Raw genomic sequence first — 21154 nt, 5'->3', positions numbered from 1 at the left:
CACCATCAGCCATGACTTATCTATCAAGTCTGGTTCTGGTTGCCTGCCTCTATTCATCCTCACAATAAACCTTTATAAAATGTTACTGTGTCCGGCTGAATATCGGGTTCACCAGCATTAATCATTACACCTCTATAACCTTTATTTTATTTTTATTTTAGCTTTTTGTCCATATACAAAGCCACTCCTCCATTCTTGCCCAGTCTATTCATATAATTAAATTCATATCCCTCCACCTCAAAGTCCATCCCTTGTAATTATTTATCCATTTTTCTGATATTGCAATTATGCTAAATGATCATGTGAACTGGCCTAGATAGTCTTTGATGTTAAAATTTGTATACAAGCTTTGACCATTGAAATCCTTATGATTTGATTGAATGTGACTTTATAAAGTGCCTTGTTGCGAATTGGCGTTATATAAATAAAATTTAATTGAAAATGTATAATAGATAATGTATTGACTGTTTTAACTAATCTGTTGTATTGCTCTTCAGTTTGATAACCACAGTTATCAATGATCCATCCATCCATTTACCGACACACTTATCCCTGCTGGGGTCGCGAGGGGTGCTGGTGCCTATCTCCAGCTGTCAATGGGCGAGAGGTGGAGTACACTCTGGACAGGTCGCCAGTCAATCGCAGGGCAACACAGAAACAAACAGGACAAACAACCATTCACAGACACACTCACACCTAAAGACAATTTAGAGAGATCAGTTAACCTAACAGTCATGTTTTTGGACTGTGGATAGGAAGCTGGAGTACCCGGAGAGAACCCACGCATGCGCAGGGGGAACATGCAAACTCCATGCAGAAAGACCCAGGGTGGACTCAAACCCAGGACCTCCTTGCTGCAAGGCAGCAGTGCTACCCAGAAAATTATATTCTGGGTCAATGTCCCCATCCATGTCCTGTCCTCTGTACTCCATGTAGTTAAAGGTTCTCAGCTCCAGATGTTTTGAGTCCATAGTCTCAGATATTGATATTATGTATACAGCTGTCATTGAATCAGTACATATTGATTTTTCTATCACATTTGTAAGTTAGTGTCACTAGTGTTACCTTTTGTCCTTTGCTGATCCATTCAGCATAACTAAAGTCTTGAAGTTTGCCGTGCACATTGGCTGGATTTTTCCCTACTTCTTCGGGATCCTGACGATTTTAGGGTAGCTATTCGTCAGATGCTCATTAATCTGAAAATTAGTTCAACTCAGCCTCCTTCCTTGTTTAAGCAGATCTGTGTTGTGTTTTATATTGACAAACCTCATGATGACAGGATGGTTATCCTAGAGTTTTCCCCTGCTGAGGGAGAACTCTGAGGATGAAGAAAGAACATCAAGTGAAAAATATTTAACCAACATCTAAAGACATGAGGAAATGAGAGCTTGTACACACGAAGATCTTCTTAATGGACAAAGCCCCTGGCTTTGCAGTGTCAAGATACTTATAAAGTGGCTTAAGGACAACAAAGTTAATGTTTTGGAGAGGCTATCAAAAAGTTATGATCTCAGTCCCACAGCATATTCATAGGCAGAGCTGAGTAAGCAGACCTAAGTTAGATCAGTTCCAACAGAAAAAAAATGCATTTGTCTAAAATATTATCTTGCTCACTATTCAGGTATATAACAAAAATATAGAAATAATTTGGCTTATAAGGACATCTGATTGCAAGAGAAACTTAAGGATATTAAAAAAATCCAAACTATTTAGACTTCATGTTTGGAATTTCTCTTTGATTCGTATACATAAGCTGGCTGTTATGTAGAAATAAATACACATGTCTCCTGGAAGGTGGAGACATGGTTAACTAATGTTTTTTCTTCTTGCAAATACAATGTAATACAGGCACTAAGCCTTGAACAAGACCCACAAGGAATTCAGCAGGTCAGTTGATTTGTTCCCTACCTCTTCAGCAGCTGCTGCTTGTTTCACCTTGCATGTACAACGTTTTCCCTAAGCAGCATAGTGTGTGGGAGTTTACACAGTTCTATCTGCATTTTTAAGCTTCTCCCCCAAAACTCCTGGCTCAGGAGGGCTGTCTCCTTAGCAACAATGCAAAGTATATAACAAAGGTCTATTGTATTTCTTCCAATCCAAGATGGATAGAGTGAGTTTTGAAGTTGGTTTCCAAAGTGCACGAAACATGAAATCAATATTACTCCTGGCAGAGAGCTGTAGATGTTGTGCTGTTTGCCCGTTGGCTCATTGGTCAGGGGGTCAACTCTTTAAGCATCTATCATGGGCAACTGCCTGTATCCATGAGCCAAGCCTTGCTCGAGACAAGCACCAGCTGAGAAGCTTGGTCAGGGGAGATGGATGGGTTGAGTGAAACTAAGGGGGTAGACAATGTATCAGAGGAAGACAAATGAGCTCCCGAATGAGTGGATATTCTATGCAATAGATGGGTAAGTAGAAGAACAGTACAAATGTTGAAATCAAAGACTTGATTTTCAGCACATTTTAAAAGACATATATGTTTTTTCCCTCCCTCTCAGGGCTCATCTTTTATCTCTAATTGCTTGTTATTTAACATACACATTTTATCCTTCAGTGAGAAACTCGCTCCTTCTATACAAAATGGTTGCTGGAAGAACTAATGCTCGCACATTCAAAGCCATCCTTTAAATTGCCACATTTTTTCATGGGCATAATTATTGTCACCACACAAGCACTTATACATACATTAGTGACTGAATTATTATGTAATTAATTAATGAAAGAATGGGTAAGAATGTAGGAAGAGTAATTTCATTAACAACACTCTAAACATTGCTTTAAATTATTTGTTCAATCACTTTCATTATGTAAAACAAATTGTATCATTTTCATGAATACGGCAAGTCAGCCGGAGTGAGAACTTAGCAGCATCTTCTTAACTGCAAATGTGGGTAATTACAATGTAATTTATGTCTCACCATGCTTTCTCCATTTTAAGAATTTAGAGCATTTTTCCAAAAATGGCAAGGCATTGAGCAGCAATGTCGTAAGAGAGTGGGTTTAGACTTAATCATTTAGAGATGGTGTGGAGATTGTTCTGAGGCTAATTTCTTTCTTTGCAGATGGTGATTAATGCCTGGTCCATGAGGTCATTGGAGATAAGGCCCCTGCTGCCTCAACTTGCTCCCAGTGAAGATAATACAGAGCTGACTTTATCAAGGGCATAGAGGCAAGGAGAGCACATAATACTATGGGGACTCTCCGCGCATATGGCTATAACAAGATATTATCGTTTATCAAGCAGTGCAATCAATTACTTCATTCTTGCAGGGTTGCTCATGGCAGGAGAAGAAAGACAGAGAGCATGATATGTCAGAAAAAAGCTTTGAGAATTTACACACTCTAGTGACCTACTTACCCTATGGAATTGTTTTCCTTTAAATTAAAATAAACTACGGGAAACAGTAATTGAACCAAGAAGTCTCCATCTCCCTATACATCATAGAGCATAGATCAGATAACAGGATTTAAAGCATTGCTCATAGATACAAAGAGTGGCGGCTTGTGAATAGGGGCGCTTGAGCTCTGTTCCCAACAAAATTGCAGGAAAGTGTTGACACAGTAAACATAAATTACAACAGAAAAAGTAATTATCATATCTGTCCTCTCATAAAAATTTCCCTAACTTTTTATTTTTTAGCATTCCAGTTCCATTTTGATTTTATTTTGGGGTATATAGATTTGTTTCTATGCTGAGAGGTGGCGAAAAAGTGAGTGTGTATGTATGTTTTTAACCTTGTGGCTTCGATATGACTTCATGCTGGTTTCAAACTGGACACTTAAAGACTCTTCTCGTTAGAAGCCAACCAACGCTTTTTGTGTCATTCCTCATCTAATCAAGTTAATTCATGATAAGTGTTGATTAAGATCACACCCCTGGTTGTTTAAATGTTTAGGTGTGTATGTCACTCAAACCAAAGATGCAAATGGAAGGAAAGAATGTTGACAATGAAAGAAAATTGTATCATTTATTTACAAAAAGTTTAGTTGGAACTGACTAGTCTTAAAAAGCACTGTCATCATCAGTGTTCCCTTGAAGCTGCGAGCATGTGCAATTGCGCACTGCATCTGGATTCAGCACGCACAGCAAATCTATGTTGCACAGTAAATAAAATCTAAGCGGAACTGTAAACAAAATAATAATAAACCAAGTTATTTTGTACCATTTTGCAATTCTGGTGAGATGTTGTTCCACGGTCCCACTCTGTGTGCACCAGGTGCTGATCAGAACACACCACTAACTGACGGGTGAGGCAGATGCCTTTATAGTTGGGCAGGTGGCGGTGTGCATCTTTGTTCTGGGTCCTGTTTCAGAACGAATGGCCGATCTACTCTGAGTGGAAAGCAGCTACTCTGACTTGTCCTACCTCACCCTGTCTTACTCTGCTTTTTCAGTTTCAGAACAGGTGATATCAACTGTTTAAACAGTTGATATCAACTAACTAAGCACAGCATCCAATCAAATTGAATGCCAGCATGAGCATGAAAAAAAGCCCTCCTCAATGGAACGCAGATAATGTGATTCACTATGGCAACAGCATGTCATGATCTTGGCACTAGTGCTGGTCTGATTCACCATTGACACACCTGTGCACCTCTGCCCCGTTGTCATCAGCCTTCACCAGATACAACTGCACCTCTGACTATATAACCAGCTCTCAGACCGGTCACTAGTGCCAGATTATATGAGCCACCGGTGAGTTTAATCCAGCATTCTGTATCCTGTATCCTGCCAGCCTGTTTCTGACCTGTTTCTGCCTCCTGATTCTCTGAGCCTGCCTAATCCCTATCAGACCTGACTGTTTGTGCTATCTGGATATCTGACCTGCTTTTGCGCCCTGATTCTGCCCCCGGATTCTGTTTTGGATTTTCCCTGGATCTCTGATCACCTGCCTCTGCTCCTGGATCTGCTCTCGGACTTCGGTTATTCCCCCTGACCATCCTGCCTTTCTCTGCCATCACGGTTCTGACCTTGTGCCTGTCCTTTGACAGATCATTCAAACTGCCCTGATCGGACTCAATGGGCTTCACCAGCGACGTCACCCGCCAATAGGAGCCTTCACTCACCTTCCCAGCCTGTTTCCGGAAAATGAGAAAGTTACTGACCAACGTTTCAGTGACTGTAACATCTATAGAAGACTCTTTCTGGTCACTAACCTGCTACCGCAACAGTGGCTCCTGCCCCAGACGCTGGTGATACACCCTCGACCTACAGCAGTTTACGTCTCTGTTAACTGTTTTTAAACCCCATCTGATCTTGTCTGGGCCCTGCGATAGACTGGTGATCTGTCCATGGTGTACCCCGCCTCTTGCCCATTGACAGCTGGAGCTAGGCACCAGCACCCCTCGCAACCCCACAAGGGATAGGCATGTTAGAAAATGGATGGATGATCTTGTCTGGGTGAATTCTGGGTCCTCTGTTACCAGTTATTACACAGCAGGAAATAAGAAGCCTGGAAGTGTGCATTTCCTGCAAGTGGAATTAGAAGTCTTTAATGAAGGCATATGGAAAATATGAAACCATACGAAACAATGCTGCTCCTGCTACTTAAAAGTGAGTTGGCAGCAGAGAATTGATGACAAAGTCAATGCATGAGTGATATGAGAGTTGTTTGACAGAGAATTAAAGCTGTTTTCTCTAACTTCGCTCATTCAACACAAAGGGGGAGAGTGGGAGGTGGGTGCATTGATTACAAAAGGCATTGAAAGGAAATGGCAGCAAATCTTGATGAAGTATGATAATACAGTTTAATCAGGTAAGGTTAAGTTACAAGTTTGTTATATTTAACCATACTCAACTAAAGCATTAATTGGCTATATTCACCAATATGCAATTAATGATGGGATGGTGTGAGTTATTGAAATAACTGAGTATTTGCTCTCCAGCATACAGGCTGCTCCAGAAAAGGACATGCCTCTACTGACACTTGTTTATGCAGATCTCACTTAAAAAGAGGGAAAAACTCAAGAGATAGTCCAAACAACTGTGCTCGGTAGCAGGGTTGTTTCACGGAGTAATTTCCTGTCATAATTTGACTCAGGGTCAATGCTTCTGAGCTTTCTGAGGGTATGCAGGAATTTACCCCAGAAATTACTCTGAATATCCACTAACCCAGCTTTCTGAAACGGGGCCCTGCTGCATGTCAGCTGTTTGTGTGGCTGTGTGGGATCTATTTATCTGAGGCCTTAAGTGCCATTTTTCAACCAATTTGTACTTTTGCATAAAGTTGGTTGGTTTTTTAGCGTTAAACCTGCTGTTTGTTTCTGGAGCACTGTTGCTCTGCTGACTTATCAACTGCAGTTGGAGTCCTTTGCAGTGCAAAGTACTGCTGGTTTCTGATCAGCCTTGTTGTTCTACTTCCATTTTTGAAAAGCAACCTTGTTTATATGTTTCTTATTTTATGAGCGCATGGCTGAGAACTGTAGCAATATATATAAGTGGCTTGTATTTGTATAGCGCTTTATCAAGCGCTTGTGCTAAATCTCACTGCAGAAAATGTAAATAATTTAATGGCAATAAAATTTGAACTCTGAAAGATATAACTGTCTCTCAGTTCTTCCTTAGCAGAACTTAAATAACGCATACTGTACAGCTCTTAAAGTCCAAGAATTTTGTCATTTTCATGTAATTGGGCTAAATCAGTTGTATCTAAACTAAGTAATATAAAATAAATTATATCTGGAATTTGATTATTTTAGTAAGCCATGTAGATTGTTATAATCTCAGATTTTGGACAGGCATAATGTAGCCTCAGTGTGCAGGTGTAATGACAAGTGAATCCACAAGGAGTTTATGTGTATGGTCATCATACATACAAAAAACAAGTTTCAAGTTCCTACGTACATGCAGTTCAACTTTAGCGTCACATAATACTGCTATGTACTTTTACATGCTATGAACTGACTGGATAAGAGTTCAAGAACAAGGTTGGTTGATCAAGTCCATCAATCCATCCATTTTCCAACACGCTTAACCCTATTGGTGCCTATCTCCAGCTGTCAATGGCACCAAGGGGTACACCCTGTATTAGTATTAGACAGAATAATACCTGTAACAGGGAACTACTGGTTTCATAAACTTAAAATAGTTTAATCGTGGTCGTCTGTGTCATGAAACAGGGACAGATGGGCCCAGTATTCAGCCAGACAAACAGGAGGTATGATTAAAGAAGGTTTATTGGAGGCGATCTTGACAATGCAGTTACAGGCAGGCTCGGTGGTCAGAATGATAATCCAAAACCGGTACACAAAATGGCAGTCCAAAACCGGCAGAAATTCAGACAGGGATAAGGCAATCTCAGATTATCCGGAAACAGAATCAGGTCGGTCAATAGCAGGCAGGCAGTCAGAACAGGGCAGGAAAAACAAGTTCAGGATACAGGCTGGCTCAGATGTCAAAACAGACAATTGGTTCAAATCAACAGGCAAAGGGACATGCTAGACTAAACTCACCAAAGGCTCTATAGACAATGATCTGGCAGAGTGCAAGGGAGACAGAGGCAGGTATAAGTAGAGGAGTGAGCAGGTGAACATAGTGAAACTGGAAGCAGCGGTGGAAGCAGCGGTGGAAGCAGCGGTCTGACAGCCTTCCCTTGACAATGGAAATGCTTCTGGACTTGCTTGGCTTGATCCTCATGCGAGCCCGCTCAATGTTCTCTTGGAGTTTTCCCAGTAGCCGTACTGTGCAAGCCTTGGTCATAGTGAGTGTGATGAGGTCATCCATGTAAGCCCTGACTGGGGGCAGCCTCAGCCCAGGTCTTATTCGCTGTCCACCTACCACCCATCGAGATGCCCGTATTATGACCTCCATGGCCAGGGTGAATGCCAGGGGGGAGATGGTGCAACCGGCCATGAATCTCACCTCCAGATGTTGCCATGTTGTGGTGTACTCTGCTGTCTTCCCACAGAGCTGGACATCCTGGAAGTAGGCCTTGACCAGGGTTGTAAGGGCTGATGGGACTCTGAAGTCATCAAAGGCTGTCCACAGGAGGCCGTGAGCAACTGGGCCAAAAGCGTTTGCAAGGTCCAGGAATACTACATGGAGATCTGTCCCTTCCTTCCTGGCGAGCTGGATTTAATGCCAGATTATGCTGCAGTGCCCCACACATCCTGAGAAGCCTGCTTTCTGGATTGATGTGTCAATCAGGTGGTTTCTTTGCAGGTACCTTGCTAACCAATGAGCAACCACGCTGAAGAAGATTTTCCCCTCGACATTCAGAAGGCTGATCTGGCGGAACTGCCCTATTTCTGAGGAGTCCTTTTCCTTGGGGATAAGGATCCCTCCAGCTCTCTGCCAGGATGTTGGAATCTCCTTCTTTTTCCACACAATCTTCATCACCTTCCAGAGGAATTGAAGGACACCTGGTGCATTTTTGTAGTCTGTATGGAACTTCATTGGGGCCAGGCGCTGACGCAGCCGTTGCTCTACGCACAGTTTTTTCCACTTCACTCCACCTGAGTGGACTGACATGTGAGGTGGGAGTGTAACCTTTTCCTGGTGTCGTTCATCTGTGCAAGTTCTTTTCAGGTGTTCCTCTAAGACAGCCTTTGACACAGAGAGACTTCCACTCTTCTCCTTTGTGAAGAGACTCTTCATAAATTTAAAGGGGTCTTTGTAGAAGTGTGATCTTGCTTGCTCTTTCTCTGCTCTTCTCAGATTTACAATCCTCCCCTTGAGCTCTTCCTGCAGTACGTTTATTCCTTCCTTTTCCTCCTCCGTGGCCTTCCATTAATCAAATGGAATGTTCCTTAAAGCTTTTTTTGTCAAGAAACTTTTTTACAAGAAAGAAACAAAATAATTTAAACTGTCATGTTTTGAGGTTGCAGATCCCAATTGCAACTAGACCAAGGCAGATACATGATGAGGATATATTTAATGACGAATCTGAAAAACCTGCAAGAGCAACAGGTGAATCCAGCAGAGAGGAAACAGCAGTAGGAATTAGCAGTAGCTATTGCACTATGACACCAACATGGGACTGCTGTCATGTTCAGTTTGTCTATGTCGATGTATGTCTGTCCCTACCAAATAAACTTTGAAATGAAATGAAATGAACAGAAGCCAGGAACTTCAATACTGGGGAGATGTGATGAGCTACATGGAACCCCAGAAGCTAGGGGAAGAATCTAACCAGGGCACTCAGGAAGGTAGAATAATAGACATAGAATAGAAAAGCAGAGGATCTTAATGCAAAAACCAGTGTATAGAAAACATGCCATATAAAATCCCTTTTCTAAAACAGTTAAGCTGGGCGTAAGAGATAATAGGGTATACCTCCTGTCACTTTTTAATCCGATTTTGATGGATTAAAAGTGGGCGGGGCGATTAAAAAGGGGCGGGGCTTATTTTTTAATTGACCTTTTAGGTGATCACATGATCGTCACGTGACCCTGCTCGTGACCCTCATGTGACACCCTATCATTGACCCCTACCGTGACCTCCATATGACCCCACCACGTGACCCCTCATGTGACACCCCCCACATTAATCATTATTAAATTAATTATTCCTTTATTAATTGTATTATTATTATTTTCATTTATATTCATATCATTAATAATATTATTACTACTATCATTGATATTATTGTAATTATTTAATTCCGTTACGCATACCCAACCTTTTTTAGTAGTATTATTGTAATCATTTAAAGTTATTTATAATTATTTAACTCCGTTATACATACCCAATCTTTTTATTAGTATTATTATGATTATTTTGAATTATTTAATTCCGTTACGCGCACCCAATCTTTAAGGTGGGAGGAAATCAGTCTTTGTTTCAGCCGTAAAAGCAGTCAGACTCTGAATACTTAAAGTTTCAAAATAAAGATTAAAAATAAAAACTATATAAATCGTTTAGACGCATAAGCTTCCCCATCCGGAATCTGTAAATAAAAAGCTCAGGGTTCTCGCTCAGCCCAGAATCCTGCGATGCAACCCCTCAGCTCTCCCTGTAAACAGCAAGCGTTACTGACCGCTTACCAGTTGCAGCTTACAACATAATAAGTCCATACACTCTACAGGTCACTGTCAGTTTGAGGGTCATAAGTTCACTCGGTCAGTAAGCAGTTAAAATAATACTCAACCTGTTCGAAGCGCCGCGCGGGAGGAGACACAAGGGGGGAGATCTCGCTTTCCCTCAATCATCTGACCCCTCAACACAAAAACTGTCTCTTTCTTTACAACCCTCGCGCCGTCATGCTTAGTATTTATAAATAGCGGACACCTTGTCACAAAAAAAAAAAAAAAAAAAATCGACAGGATGTTATATTTCACGCCTTTACGTATCCTAAAAATCCCCATCACGCGGACAAACACAATGCCTGTATTATCAATAATGTATATATAAGGCCCTCTTCCCACCTAACTGAATGCATGCACGGTGACTCCTCCGAAACATGTCACAACTTCCTTCTTCGCGGCGAGCTACAACCGCTCAGAACTACAATGACCGGTCTACACGCGCTCCACCTGTGATATACCGTAAGTTACCCTTTCCTGTTTATATATTGTATCTATGCATGGTTTTTTAGTTTTTTTATCTTCCACGGACTCCTCTAGGTAATGTGTGTAACTCGCTCCAGGGAAACCCTCACTGACGCTGTAGGAAATCCCCTACCACGTCAGCGTACAGCAGTTTCTCACCTCTCTCTCTCTCTCTCTCTCTTTTTTATCTCTAATTATTCCTCAGACCCCACTGTGAGCGATCTTAACAACATCTTTCATCAAAATTCTGACTTTGGTAATCCAACCTCATATTCACTTTAATGATATCCTTGTAAAACACTAACTGAAGTTCTAACCATCTTCATCTTATTTTTATAGATTTCAGGGGGAACGGTTACATTGATGCTCAATACGGGAGAGCTTCACACGCTCTACAAACCCCCAAACGCACTCAGCCCATGAGTAAATTGTCTCGTAAGTCGGGCAAAACGACTCTATTCCCCGGCGCCGCTGCTCAGACCAAGTCCAGTCCTCAGTGTGCAACGTATGCAGAACGCGACGATAACGACGTAATTTTCATCGATTCATATTCCTCAGTGTGCACAGTCTTTGGTTCGCTCGCAGCAAAGCAAGAGGGTGACAATTCACAAGCAGCTTCCCTTCAGCACCCATCAGAGGGTGAGTTTGCATTTAAAGCGCTCGGGTTTTTGTAAGAGTTGTATTAGCCTTGTTTTTAAAAGCCTCTCTGCTTACAGAAGCAGCCCCCCTCGGTCTTGGAGGAGAGAAGGTGAAGGTAGAGCCCTTAAACCCACCTCAAACTGGTCAAAAAAACCTTGGAACCTCCTCAGATAGTGAGTAATACAGCTTTTTTATTAATTAATTTAATAATTAAATCATTATTTCTTTATTTACAGTCTTAAAGTGTAAACTAGTTTTCTGCACGGTTCAAAAATATGTATGCCTCCCTCCCGCTGTATGTGTGTGTGTGTGTGTGTGTGTGTGTGTGTTCGAATCACACCTCTACTCCTCGGCCTCTCTTCACTTTTCACCTCTATGCTGGTTTTTACTCATTTATTTAATTGTATTTACTTATTTATATATATATATATATATATATTATAGTTTTTTATGAGTTTGCATTTAAAGCGCTCGGGTTTTTGTAAGAGTTGTATTAGCCTTGTTTTTAAAAGCCTCTCTGCTTACAGAAGCAAGCCCCCTCGCTCTTGGAGGAGAGAAGAATGTGAAGGTAGAACCCTTAAACCCACCTCAAACTGGTCAAAAAAACCTTGGAACCTCCTCAGATAGTGAGTAATACAGCTTTTTTATTAATTAATTTAATAATTAAATCATTATTTCTTTATTTACAGTCTTAAAGTGTAAACTAGTTTTCTGCACGGTTCAAAAATATGTATGCCTCCCTCCCGCTGTATGTGTGTGTGTATGTGTGCGTCTTCCACCATCTTAGTGGGGACCATCACAGGTTTTTAACCTTTCCAGTCAGGATATTTTACAAAGTAGGGATATGTTAACCATGCCAACCTTATGTGTGTGTGTGTGTATGTGTGTGTGTGTGTGTGTGTGTGTGTGCGTGTGTGTGTGTGTGTGTGTGTGTGTGTGTGTGTGTGTTCGAATCACACCTCTGCTCCTCGATCTCTCTTCACTTTTCACCTCTATGCTGGTTTTTACTCATTTATTTAATTGTATTTACTTATTTAAATATATATATATATATATATATATATATATATATATATATATATATATATATATATATATTATTATTTTTTATTTATTGTTTATTTTTATTTTTTTATTTTGCAGCCCCAACCGCCAGACGGGGAACACCCACTTTAAAACGTAAGAGGCAACTATCCATTTTGGTGAAGCTACAATCTACCGCCCTGAGGTATCAAGAAGCCATCAACAAAAACTTATCCGGATCAATTAAAGCCCGGAGGATTATGACAGGTAAATCTGAATCTCAAAGCTTTCAAAGAACTATGTTTCCTTTTAATAAAATGAATAAAAAAAAAAAAAAAAAAAAACAGCCTCCTTCTTTTCTTTATTATATCATAATAAATCAACGACTGTTTTCTTTTCTTTTATTATTATTAATATAATTATCATTATTATATTTATTATTTTTCTACAATTTGGTTTCTCGTATAATAAATCAATGTTGTATTCTCTCCAAATTATAATTATTTTGGTCAAATTACAGAAGCGGTGGAGAGTATTCAGAAAATTCCACTTTCCGGTCGCAAAGGAGGGTTCCACATCAGGAAAAGCTCTGAACTTCTGAGAACCTGCAAGTGTCTGCTGGACGAAACCGCCAAGACGTCAACGCTACAGTAGAGTTAACCTTTTAAATCGTGACCTCTGTAAACATGGATAATCAGCCAATGAGGAATGCATTGTATGAAATTGTTGAAGCTGTGAATGAACTCCGTAATCTCCCTGTACACCCTGCAACCGAATTTCTCAATCTAACCCCAAATTCCCCCGTCAGAACTCAGGGTCCAGATTTGGATCTTCAAGGCTTACTGTCTGTAGAACGAGCCGTCCAACGATTAAACGATTCTTTCTCTCAACCATACTCACCTGAAAATAATTCCTTAGAGTTTCAACAACAAGTTACAAATGCTTTACACGAAATCACACAAATGGTTAATGAGCTTCCTGTTCACCGCGTGCCTGGTTCTTTCAATGTAGCTCCACATTCACCGTCCAGGTTAGAACAAGCGATTCATCAATTAAACGTTTCTCTCTCTCAAACATTTAGCCCTAATCCTACAAACCTTCAGTATGAGCAACATGGGGGTAGTCTTGTAGAAAACGTTTAACATATTCCCTCAGGTTCTTTGAATCATGCTTCGCAAAATCCCTCATCCAACCAGCCTCATCAGCCAAGCCTCATTGCACCCAACCTCCCCACACTCGATCGAGCAGATCAACCGTGCACTAGTCATGGAGAGCGAGCTGTAAACAGCTCTGAACATACCCAACAAACTCAGAGAGAGCGAGAAGGTTTCAATGTTACAGAAATAAGACGTCCTTTCAACGTCATTACCTCGCGAGCCGGCGACGCTCCCAACCCCGCTGAATTTTACACACAAGTGTATCACATTCTCACAGAGCTCGCAGAGTCAGCTGCTCGTTTGGCCTCTCGTAGCGATATTATCCAACTAGAATTGAGCGGAGAAGAATTTTCTCATCACGCCGTCGTTCAAGTAAATGATGAACGTGATTCAATTCTGCCTGCATTTCTGGAATTTTTAGAGGAGCTAACGCAGTCAAACGCGGAATTGCCGGATCCAAACAACTTAGAAATGATTGTTCAGGTTGTAAGAAACCCTCATGGAGGTGTCAAACGTAAAGCCGAAAAAACATTGGACTGTGAACTGATTCGTAAAAAACGTCAACATTTGTATATCGTCGCCAATCGTTCTGATCAGCTCTGTTTTTCAATCAGTCTTGCCCATCTATGTAACCCTGCTTTTACAGACGCCCAAGCCGTGCAGCAAGCTGTACTTTGGCAACGCACAGCAGGCCTCACAGAGCAAACCCCCGTCACTTTCAGCGATGTGCAGAAATTTGAAAAGATTGTCAACAGGAAAATTGTGGTTTTCTATAAAGACGGTAAGGATGCAATGCTTCGTAAATTCCAGACTGACTTTTCCGATCGTTCAAATCCAATTTTTTTGTTTCTGTTAAAAAATCATTACTATGGAATAAAAAGTCTCACAGCATTCACAGGTTCTAAGTACATTTGCAGCTATTGCTTTAGCGGCTTCCAAAACATCAACAGACATAACTGCGAAGGTCGCTGTGCGGTTTGTCTCGATCCAAAATGTACTCTGCAGTGGTACAACTCTGTACAATGCGCAGATTGTAACCGAATCTGTCGTAATTCATTCTGCCTCGATAGGCATAAACAGCCCAGATTGAGACCTTACCTCGGAAAGCATGTGAGTAACTGCGAAACGACTAAATTCTGTCCTGTTTGTAAAAGGCTATATGATTTGTCAGCCGGCAAAGAGAGCAAACCTCACGAGTGTTCAATAAAATGCACGATCTGTCGTCAGAAACTCCCTAGCGGTGTTGATGTAACGTTAAACGAGCACCAGTGTTACATTCAACCCACACTAACAGACCCTGAACTCGGAAATAAACTGTTTTTTTACGATTTTGAAACTTTTACAGATCAAACTGGGAGACACATCCCATTCCTTGTCTACACAAAAACTTTGGCGGGGGAAGTTTGGTACTCTTACGGCCTGAACTGCGTCAGGGATTTTCTGCTCCATTTTAGAAAACCTTGTTATAAAGGTTACACTTTCCTAGCTCACAACAGTCGTGGGTTTGACTCTTACTTGGTTCTGAGTGTGATGGTTGAATTGGGCATTAAACCACATTTAATAACACAGGGAAGTAAAGTTCTCTGTTTTACCGAGCCTGATTACGCTCTGAAATTCACCGACAGTCTTTCATTCCTTACGATGAAACTCAGCCAAATGCCGAAAGCATTGGGATTTAACGATCACTGTAAAGGGTTTTTCCCTCACTTGTTCTCCTCTGAGAAGACTTTAAACTACGTGGGTCCGCTTCCTCCCCCCAGCTTCTACGGGGTAGATCGCATGAACCCTGCCGAACAGGATCGGTTTTACACTTGGTACAACGAGGCTTGTAAACACCCCTTTGCCTTTCAGAAAGAAGCTCTTTATTATTGTCAAAATGATGTGGAGATTCTTTTCAAGGCTTGTGTGAAATTCAGAGAAGAGTTCTTTAAAGAGACAACCGTGGATCCTTTAAAGTCGATCACCATTGCCTCAGCCTGTATGAATGTCTTTACATCCAATTTCCTCCCTCCTAACACTCTCGCGATCCCCTCCCCGGTGGATTACCGACGACAATGTAAAACATTTTCGAACGCGTCTATTCAGTGGTTAGAATGGGTAGCTCAGGAACGAGGCATTTTCATTCAGCATGCGCTCAATAAAGGTGAAAAGAAAATCGGCCCTTATCACATCGATGGATACGCGGAGGTTCGAGGGGTGAAAATCGCGTTTGAGTTCAACGGGTGTTTTTTTCATGGGTGTCCCACTTGCTTTCCACCCGACCAGACCTGTCCTCTCAGGGGGGTTTGCTTTGAAACATTCCACTCTGCTACCATGGAGAGAGCGAGGTTATTGCAATCGGTTTACGGCGTGCAATTAGAAGTTATATGGGAACACGACTGGATCCTAATGAAGGACTCACACCCGGGTCTCAAAAGGTTTCTACAGTCATTCAAAGCACCGGAGCCTCTTTCCCCGCGTGATGCCTTATACGGCGGGCGTACTTGTGCTCTCAGACTCCGGTACACGGCGGAGGAGGAGGAATCGGTGCATTATGTAGATTTCACCTCATTGTACCCGTACGTGAACGCAAACTGTCCCTATCCTCTCGGCCACCCCAAAATCATCTGCAAAGATTTTGACGATCCATGTAGCTATTTCGGGTTCATCAGGGCTACTGTGTTTCCACCCCGCGGTCTGTTTTTTCCCGTTTTGCCGTACAAGACATCTACCGGTAAACTCGTGTTTACTCTCTGCCGTGCTTGCGCCGAAATGAACTACCAGGCAGGCCCATGCAACCACACTGACCGAGAGAGAGCGTTGACGGGGGTGTGGGTAACCCCCGAATTCAACAAAGCTCTGGAACTCGGTTACACCGTCGCTGAAATCAGTGAGGTTTGGCATTTTGAGAACCAGAGCAGTTCAATCTTTAAACCGTATATCAACACTTTTCTCAAGGGTAAGCAGGAAGCTTCAGGTTTTCCCGCTGAAGCTACGGATGAGGAGAGCAGGTTAAAGTATGTGGCAGACTACAAACTGAACCAAGGCATCCAGCTAGATGTACGGAAGATTGAGGTGAATCCTGCTAAAAGGCAGGTGGCTAAACTGTGTTTGAACAGTTTTTGGGGAAAATTTGCGCAGAGAAATGATCTGGGTCAAACTACCATTGTGACAGACTCAGCTGAGTTTTTTAACTTCCTGTTTTCAGGTAAATACACGGTGATTTACTTTCACTTTCTGAACGATGACATGTGTATGATTCAGTGGAAATACAACAAGCGATGCATCTCTCCCCCCAACAAGGTGAATAATGTGTTTATCGCGGCATTCACCACGGCACACGCACGGTTGAAACTATTCACCTGTCTCGAACCGCTTCAGGAGCGCGTTTTGTACATTGACACAGACAGCCTGATCTACGTGGTTAAACCGGGTCAGACCTCCCTCGAGCTGGGAAATTATTTGGGGGATTTAACGGATGAGCTGGGGGGTGATACCATACAGCAATTTGTTTCAACAGGCCCCAAAAGCTACGCTTACCAGACAAGAAACCAGAAAAAAGTTGTGATGCGTTGTAAAGGCATCACTCAAACTCAGGAATGCAGTGAGAGGGTGAATTTTGACAGTGTGAAAGAGTTGGTAGAAGGTTATCTGCAGGGGTCTACAGAGGGCGTGTTAGAAGCTCCGCAGCATACCATCAGGAGGGATAAAAGAAACTTCCAACTTAAAAATACCACATTTCAGAAAAAGTTCCGTGTGGTGTATGACAAGAGAAGGCTTTTTCCTGACGGAACAACTCTCCCTTTTGGTTACTAAAAAGGTTAACCGAGAACAATGTCGCTCTCCGGTGAAACACAGGAGATTGAATTTGACCCTAGATTCAAAACCCCTTTTTCATGTCTGATAGTGGGTCCGAGCGGGTGTGGAAAATCTTTTTTTGTTAAATGTGTTTTGCAGAATTGTAACCATGTTATGGATGTTGTACCTGTAAATATTGTATGGATTTATACATCTCTTCAACCCATGTACGCTGAATTGCAGAGAATGAATAAAAAGATTAAATTCATCGAAGGACTACCTGATTCTTTTGATGATGAAAATCTGTTTCCTCCTGATCAGAATCATCTGGTTATATTGGACGATGTAATTTTCCAGGCTTCGGAGCATCCAGAAGTGGTCAAGATTTTTACGCAATACAGACATCACAGAAATATGAGCGTGATGATGCTGACTCAGAACGTGTTTCATCAAGGCAAGTACAGCCGCACCATCAGCTTAAACACTAATTATATGGTGTTGTTTAAGAACCCCAGAGATAAACTGCAGCTGAATATATTAGCCCGTCAGATGTTCCCGTCAGAGAAAACGTTCTTTATGGAGAGTTTTCAAGACGCCACCAGAGAACCTCACGGGTATTTAATCGTCGATCTGACTCCCACTTGCCCAGATCGTTTCAGACTGAGAACGGGAATGCTCCCTGGTCAGTGGCCGGCTGTGTATGTACCCAAGTAAATTAATTTACCATGTCAACTCGCATAAGAAGGAACATACCTCTTTTCAGGGCTCTGTATCATGCCACCCCACAGAAACGGAAAGACATTCTCGCTCACTGCTCGCCGGATTTTCTTAAAGCCTTGTGTGAAATAGCTCTGAATATCTTAAAAGGTAACGTTAAAGTATCTCCCGCTCAACATAAAAAACTGCAAAAGCAGAAAAAGATCATCAGACTGCTGGCTGATAAAAGAACGGGTTTAAAACGCAAGCAGCTGGCTCTGAAAAATCAAACAGGTGGGTTTATTTTACCCCTGCTAAGCGTTGTGGCCCCTTTAATCGGAGAGCTGGTGGGAGGTCTCATCAGGAGATGAGAAAATGTCTCTTAGGACGGCGCAAAAGATGTATCTCGTCTCTCCGCATCAGTTCAAACGTTTGACTCCGTCAGAGCCTTCTATCAGACAGACGGCTGAAGAGGATTTGGATTCTAAAATGAGGGAAATACTGAATGAACAGGGACTAAGTTCTTATGAAAAAATTAAAAGGTACAACGCTCTGCTACAGAGATATCTGACTCTGATCAAACAAAGTCAGCTGGAGGAACCTAGAGTGACTTTAACTTTGCAGCGTAACCCTACCCCGGACAATAATGACGGTGAGGCGGACTCTGGCTCTGATTCTACTGCTTCTACACCCTCTCCTATGGAATTGGATGAAACCGCTAGCGAAGTTCTAAAAGCTCTACCAAACAGAGATCGCAAAAACGCAGAATACATATTGAAAAAGTTGTCCCTACATGGTACTGGTTGGACGTCGAAAGGCGAATTTGTTTATTGGGATCGTGTGATGGGAGGCTCACATCTACTCGATTTGCTGAAAAACCTTCTGCTGCCGTTTAAGAGGAAAACACAGACCCAGGAACCTGTAGGCTGGAACCATTTCATGACCGCCCTGAAGGAGCTAAACATCCCTGTGTCCTCAGTCAGCAATCCGCAAGCCCGGGAGCAATACAGAGGCTTGACGGAAACGGACGTATCGGAGAAGAACGGAGCTAAACCTTTTGCAAAACGAAAAGGAAAAATTGTGTTGTCCCCTAAATTCTCCGGAATAGACTTTGAGCATCCAACCCCCTACAACGAACGAGTCAAGAGTAAAAGAGTGAAGAACCCTGCATGGTTGAAATTTTCTCCTTAAAACTCTGTATGAAATAGAAACTAGAGAAATCAATTTGTAATAAAGATACTTTTATTGTTTCAAATTATTCGTGCGTACAGTGTTTTTCTTCTAGACCGGTTACAGTTTGTAACAATCTTTAAACATTTGTAAAGAACACGTTCCGTGATTAAACGAGCACGGGGTCCTATTTTTGACACAACGCTGATATTTTTTCACAAAATCAAATACGACGACATCGTTTTTATAAACATCGTCGTCGTAGGTAGCCAATATTTCATCCATCGATAACCCGCAGGCTTTATGACAAAGATAATAAACACAATGATGACCGCACACAAGGGATAGAGTGTCTTGAAGTTGACGATTATGATACAATATTTTCGAGGATCTCTCTTTCAAAAATGTCACTATGCTCGAAGGGATAAAATTCGAAATCTGGGGGAAATCCGTAAGAGTCGAAAAAGGTGGCTCCATCATTCTCCTCCAAAGTCAATGCTAGCCAGTGTTCTCCAGGCATGTGTGAAGGATGAGTGTTGACGATAAAATAGGCGGGGCCTCTGTACGTGCGTTTGAGTAATGGCAGCTGATCACAAGCCCAAACGCCGCAAAATAGGTCCCCCAGTAGGTGATGCATCAGACTCTCGATCTCGTGGTTATTCATGTTTTAATAAAAATCCACCAGGACCTGCCTTTTTGAGTCGATTTCCAAAATTGAGTCGTAACACGCGTACACAATCAGGGTGCTCGTGTGAGGCATCAGAACTCTGAATCTCATTTCCAGTCTCAAATTACCTTTGCACACCGGTGACAGAGCGTCTGCGTCCTCGCTCGGATTGAGAAACAATCAGGGAATAACGACAAACAGGGAATAACCCTCGTTAAATTCCTCACGAGCGATGCTTAAAGGAAGGTCTTTTAAATGACGACCTGTAGAGGTGAACATGTTGTAATATTCCCTGACTGAAATACCGTTGTTGAATTGGGGTTGAAACGCTTTGGCGGGGACCTGTCTGCCGTCTTTGCAGAGCGCTAAATATTCCACATCCATATGCTTAAAGTTGAAAGGCGACATGCTTCTCCTTCCGGTGAATGCCTCGTGGTTGACCATACCTAAAACGACATATTTCGGCATCGTTCCCAAAAAGAGATTCTCCTGAGTACATATCCTGGAATTTTCAGGGACAGAGTACGTTTTCACGTTCACGCGCGAAAGAGGATAGAGGGCGTTTCCTCTCGTTAATGCTGAGGCATGCCCTAGTCGGATAGCCGGGGAGACTGAAACTTTTTTCATAAATAGCGAAGCCCCCAGAATTTTCAGTCTGAAGGTTGAATCACGCGGTCCCATGAGAGAGAAGGCGTCGCTGGCTCTGGTTAGTTTAACCCTCATATCGACAGAATTCAAGAGGAGTCTTTCGCAGAAGAAAATATCTGCGTGAAGCGGGCCCATCAGGTGTAACTCTCTGGAATTAGCGGTGAAAGCGGCTCTCTTGTTCATCCCCGAATTTGGACCGTCGGTGGTAACGATAGAGTCAATAGCTCCCGCTGTGTCTTTGTAAAAGAGGCCCGCGCTAAATTGGCTCTTTAACGTGTCTTCTGAATAGTTGAGCAGAGTTTCAATCATTGCTCTGTACGGGTGAGTTGCGCTACTCTGCGAAATTAGCCTGTCCCCCAGAATAACATCGCATTGACTAAACATTGTATTCAACGGGTAATTTATCAACCCGACAGCGGCGTCGTTAGCCAGGTCGCTTCCATCCGCGTTGGTGATCTTTAGACGGACGTGGAGCAAAGTATCGTTCAAATCCAAGTATTTCTCTCCATCTCCGGGGATAAAGAACTCGATAGGCCCGGTGTCTGTAATCGCTGACACGGGTAATATTTCTGTGTAGAGCTTATCTTCGATAGAAAGTTGTGTCATGGGGGCGGAAAACAAGTCGAGTTCCGCCAGCGTACATTCTGATGATTTCCGGTGTAAAAGAGCCATGTTTTATTGTTATTGAAGAATAATAATTCAGCTAAATATATCCTTGCGTGCAGCGGACTTCCTCCCTCTTGCTTCGCTCCTGCCGACTGATTTCTTCTTTTTGCGCGGCACAACTATTTGTGAACGCCCAACACGTTGCCCCGGAGTTCTCTTTCTAGCTCTTCTTGACAAGACCATAACCCCCGACCCCTCCTGGTTATTCACACCCTCGTGCGAG

The 21154-nt window shown here is 42.3% G+C and overlaps 1 long non-coding RNA gene across 1 annotated transcript; it reads left to right on the top strand.

The window, feature by feature from the left end:
* The first annotated feature begins 9777 nt into the window (after positions 1 to 9777).
* On the top strand, positions 9778 to 10948 carry LOC118566088. The gene is made up of 3 exons (XR_004932787.1): positions 9778 to 10485; positions 10694 to 10744; positions 10828 to 10948. It is a non-coding gene; the product is annotated as an uncharacterized LOC118566088 (long non-coding RNA).
* Positions 10949 to 21154: the final 10206 nt, after the last annotated feature.

Source organism: Fundulus heteroclitus, chromosome 15 (assembly GCF_011125445.2).
Source record: "Fundulus heteroclitus isolate FHET01 chromosome 15, MU-UCD_Fhet_4.1, whole genome shotgun sequence".
NCBI lineage: Eukaryota > Metazoa > Chordata > Actinopteri > Cyprinodontiformes > Fundulidae > Fundulus > Fundulus heteroclitus.
The sequence above is the reverse complement of the archived record's forward strand: the minus strand, read 5'-3'. Positions and strand labels throughout refer to the sequence as shown.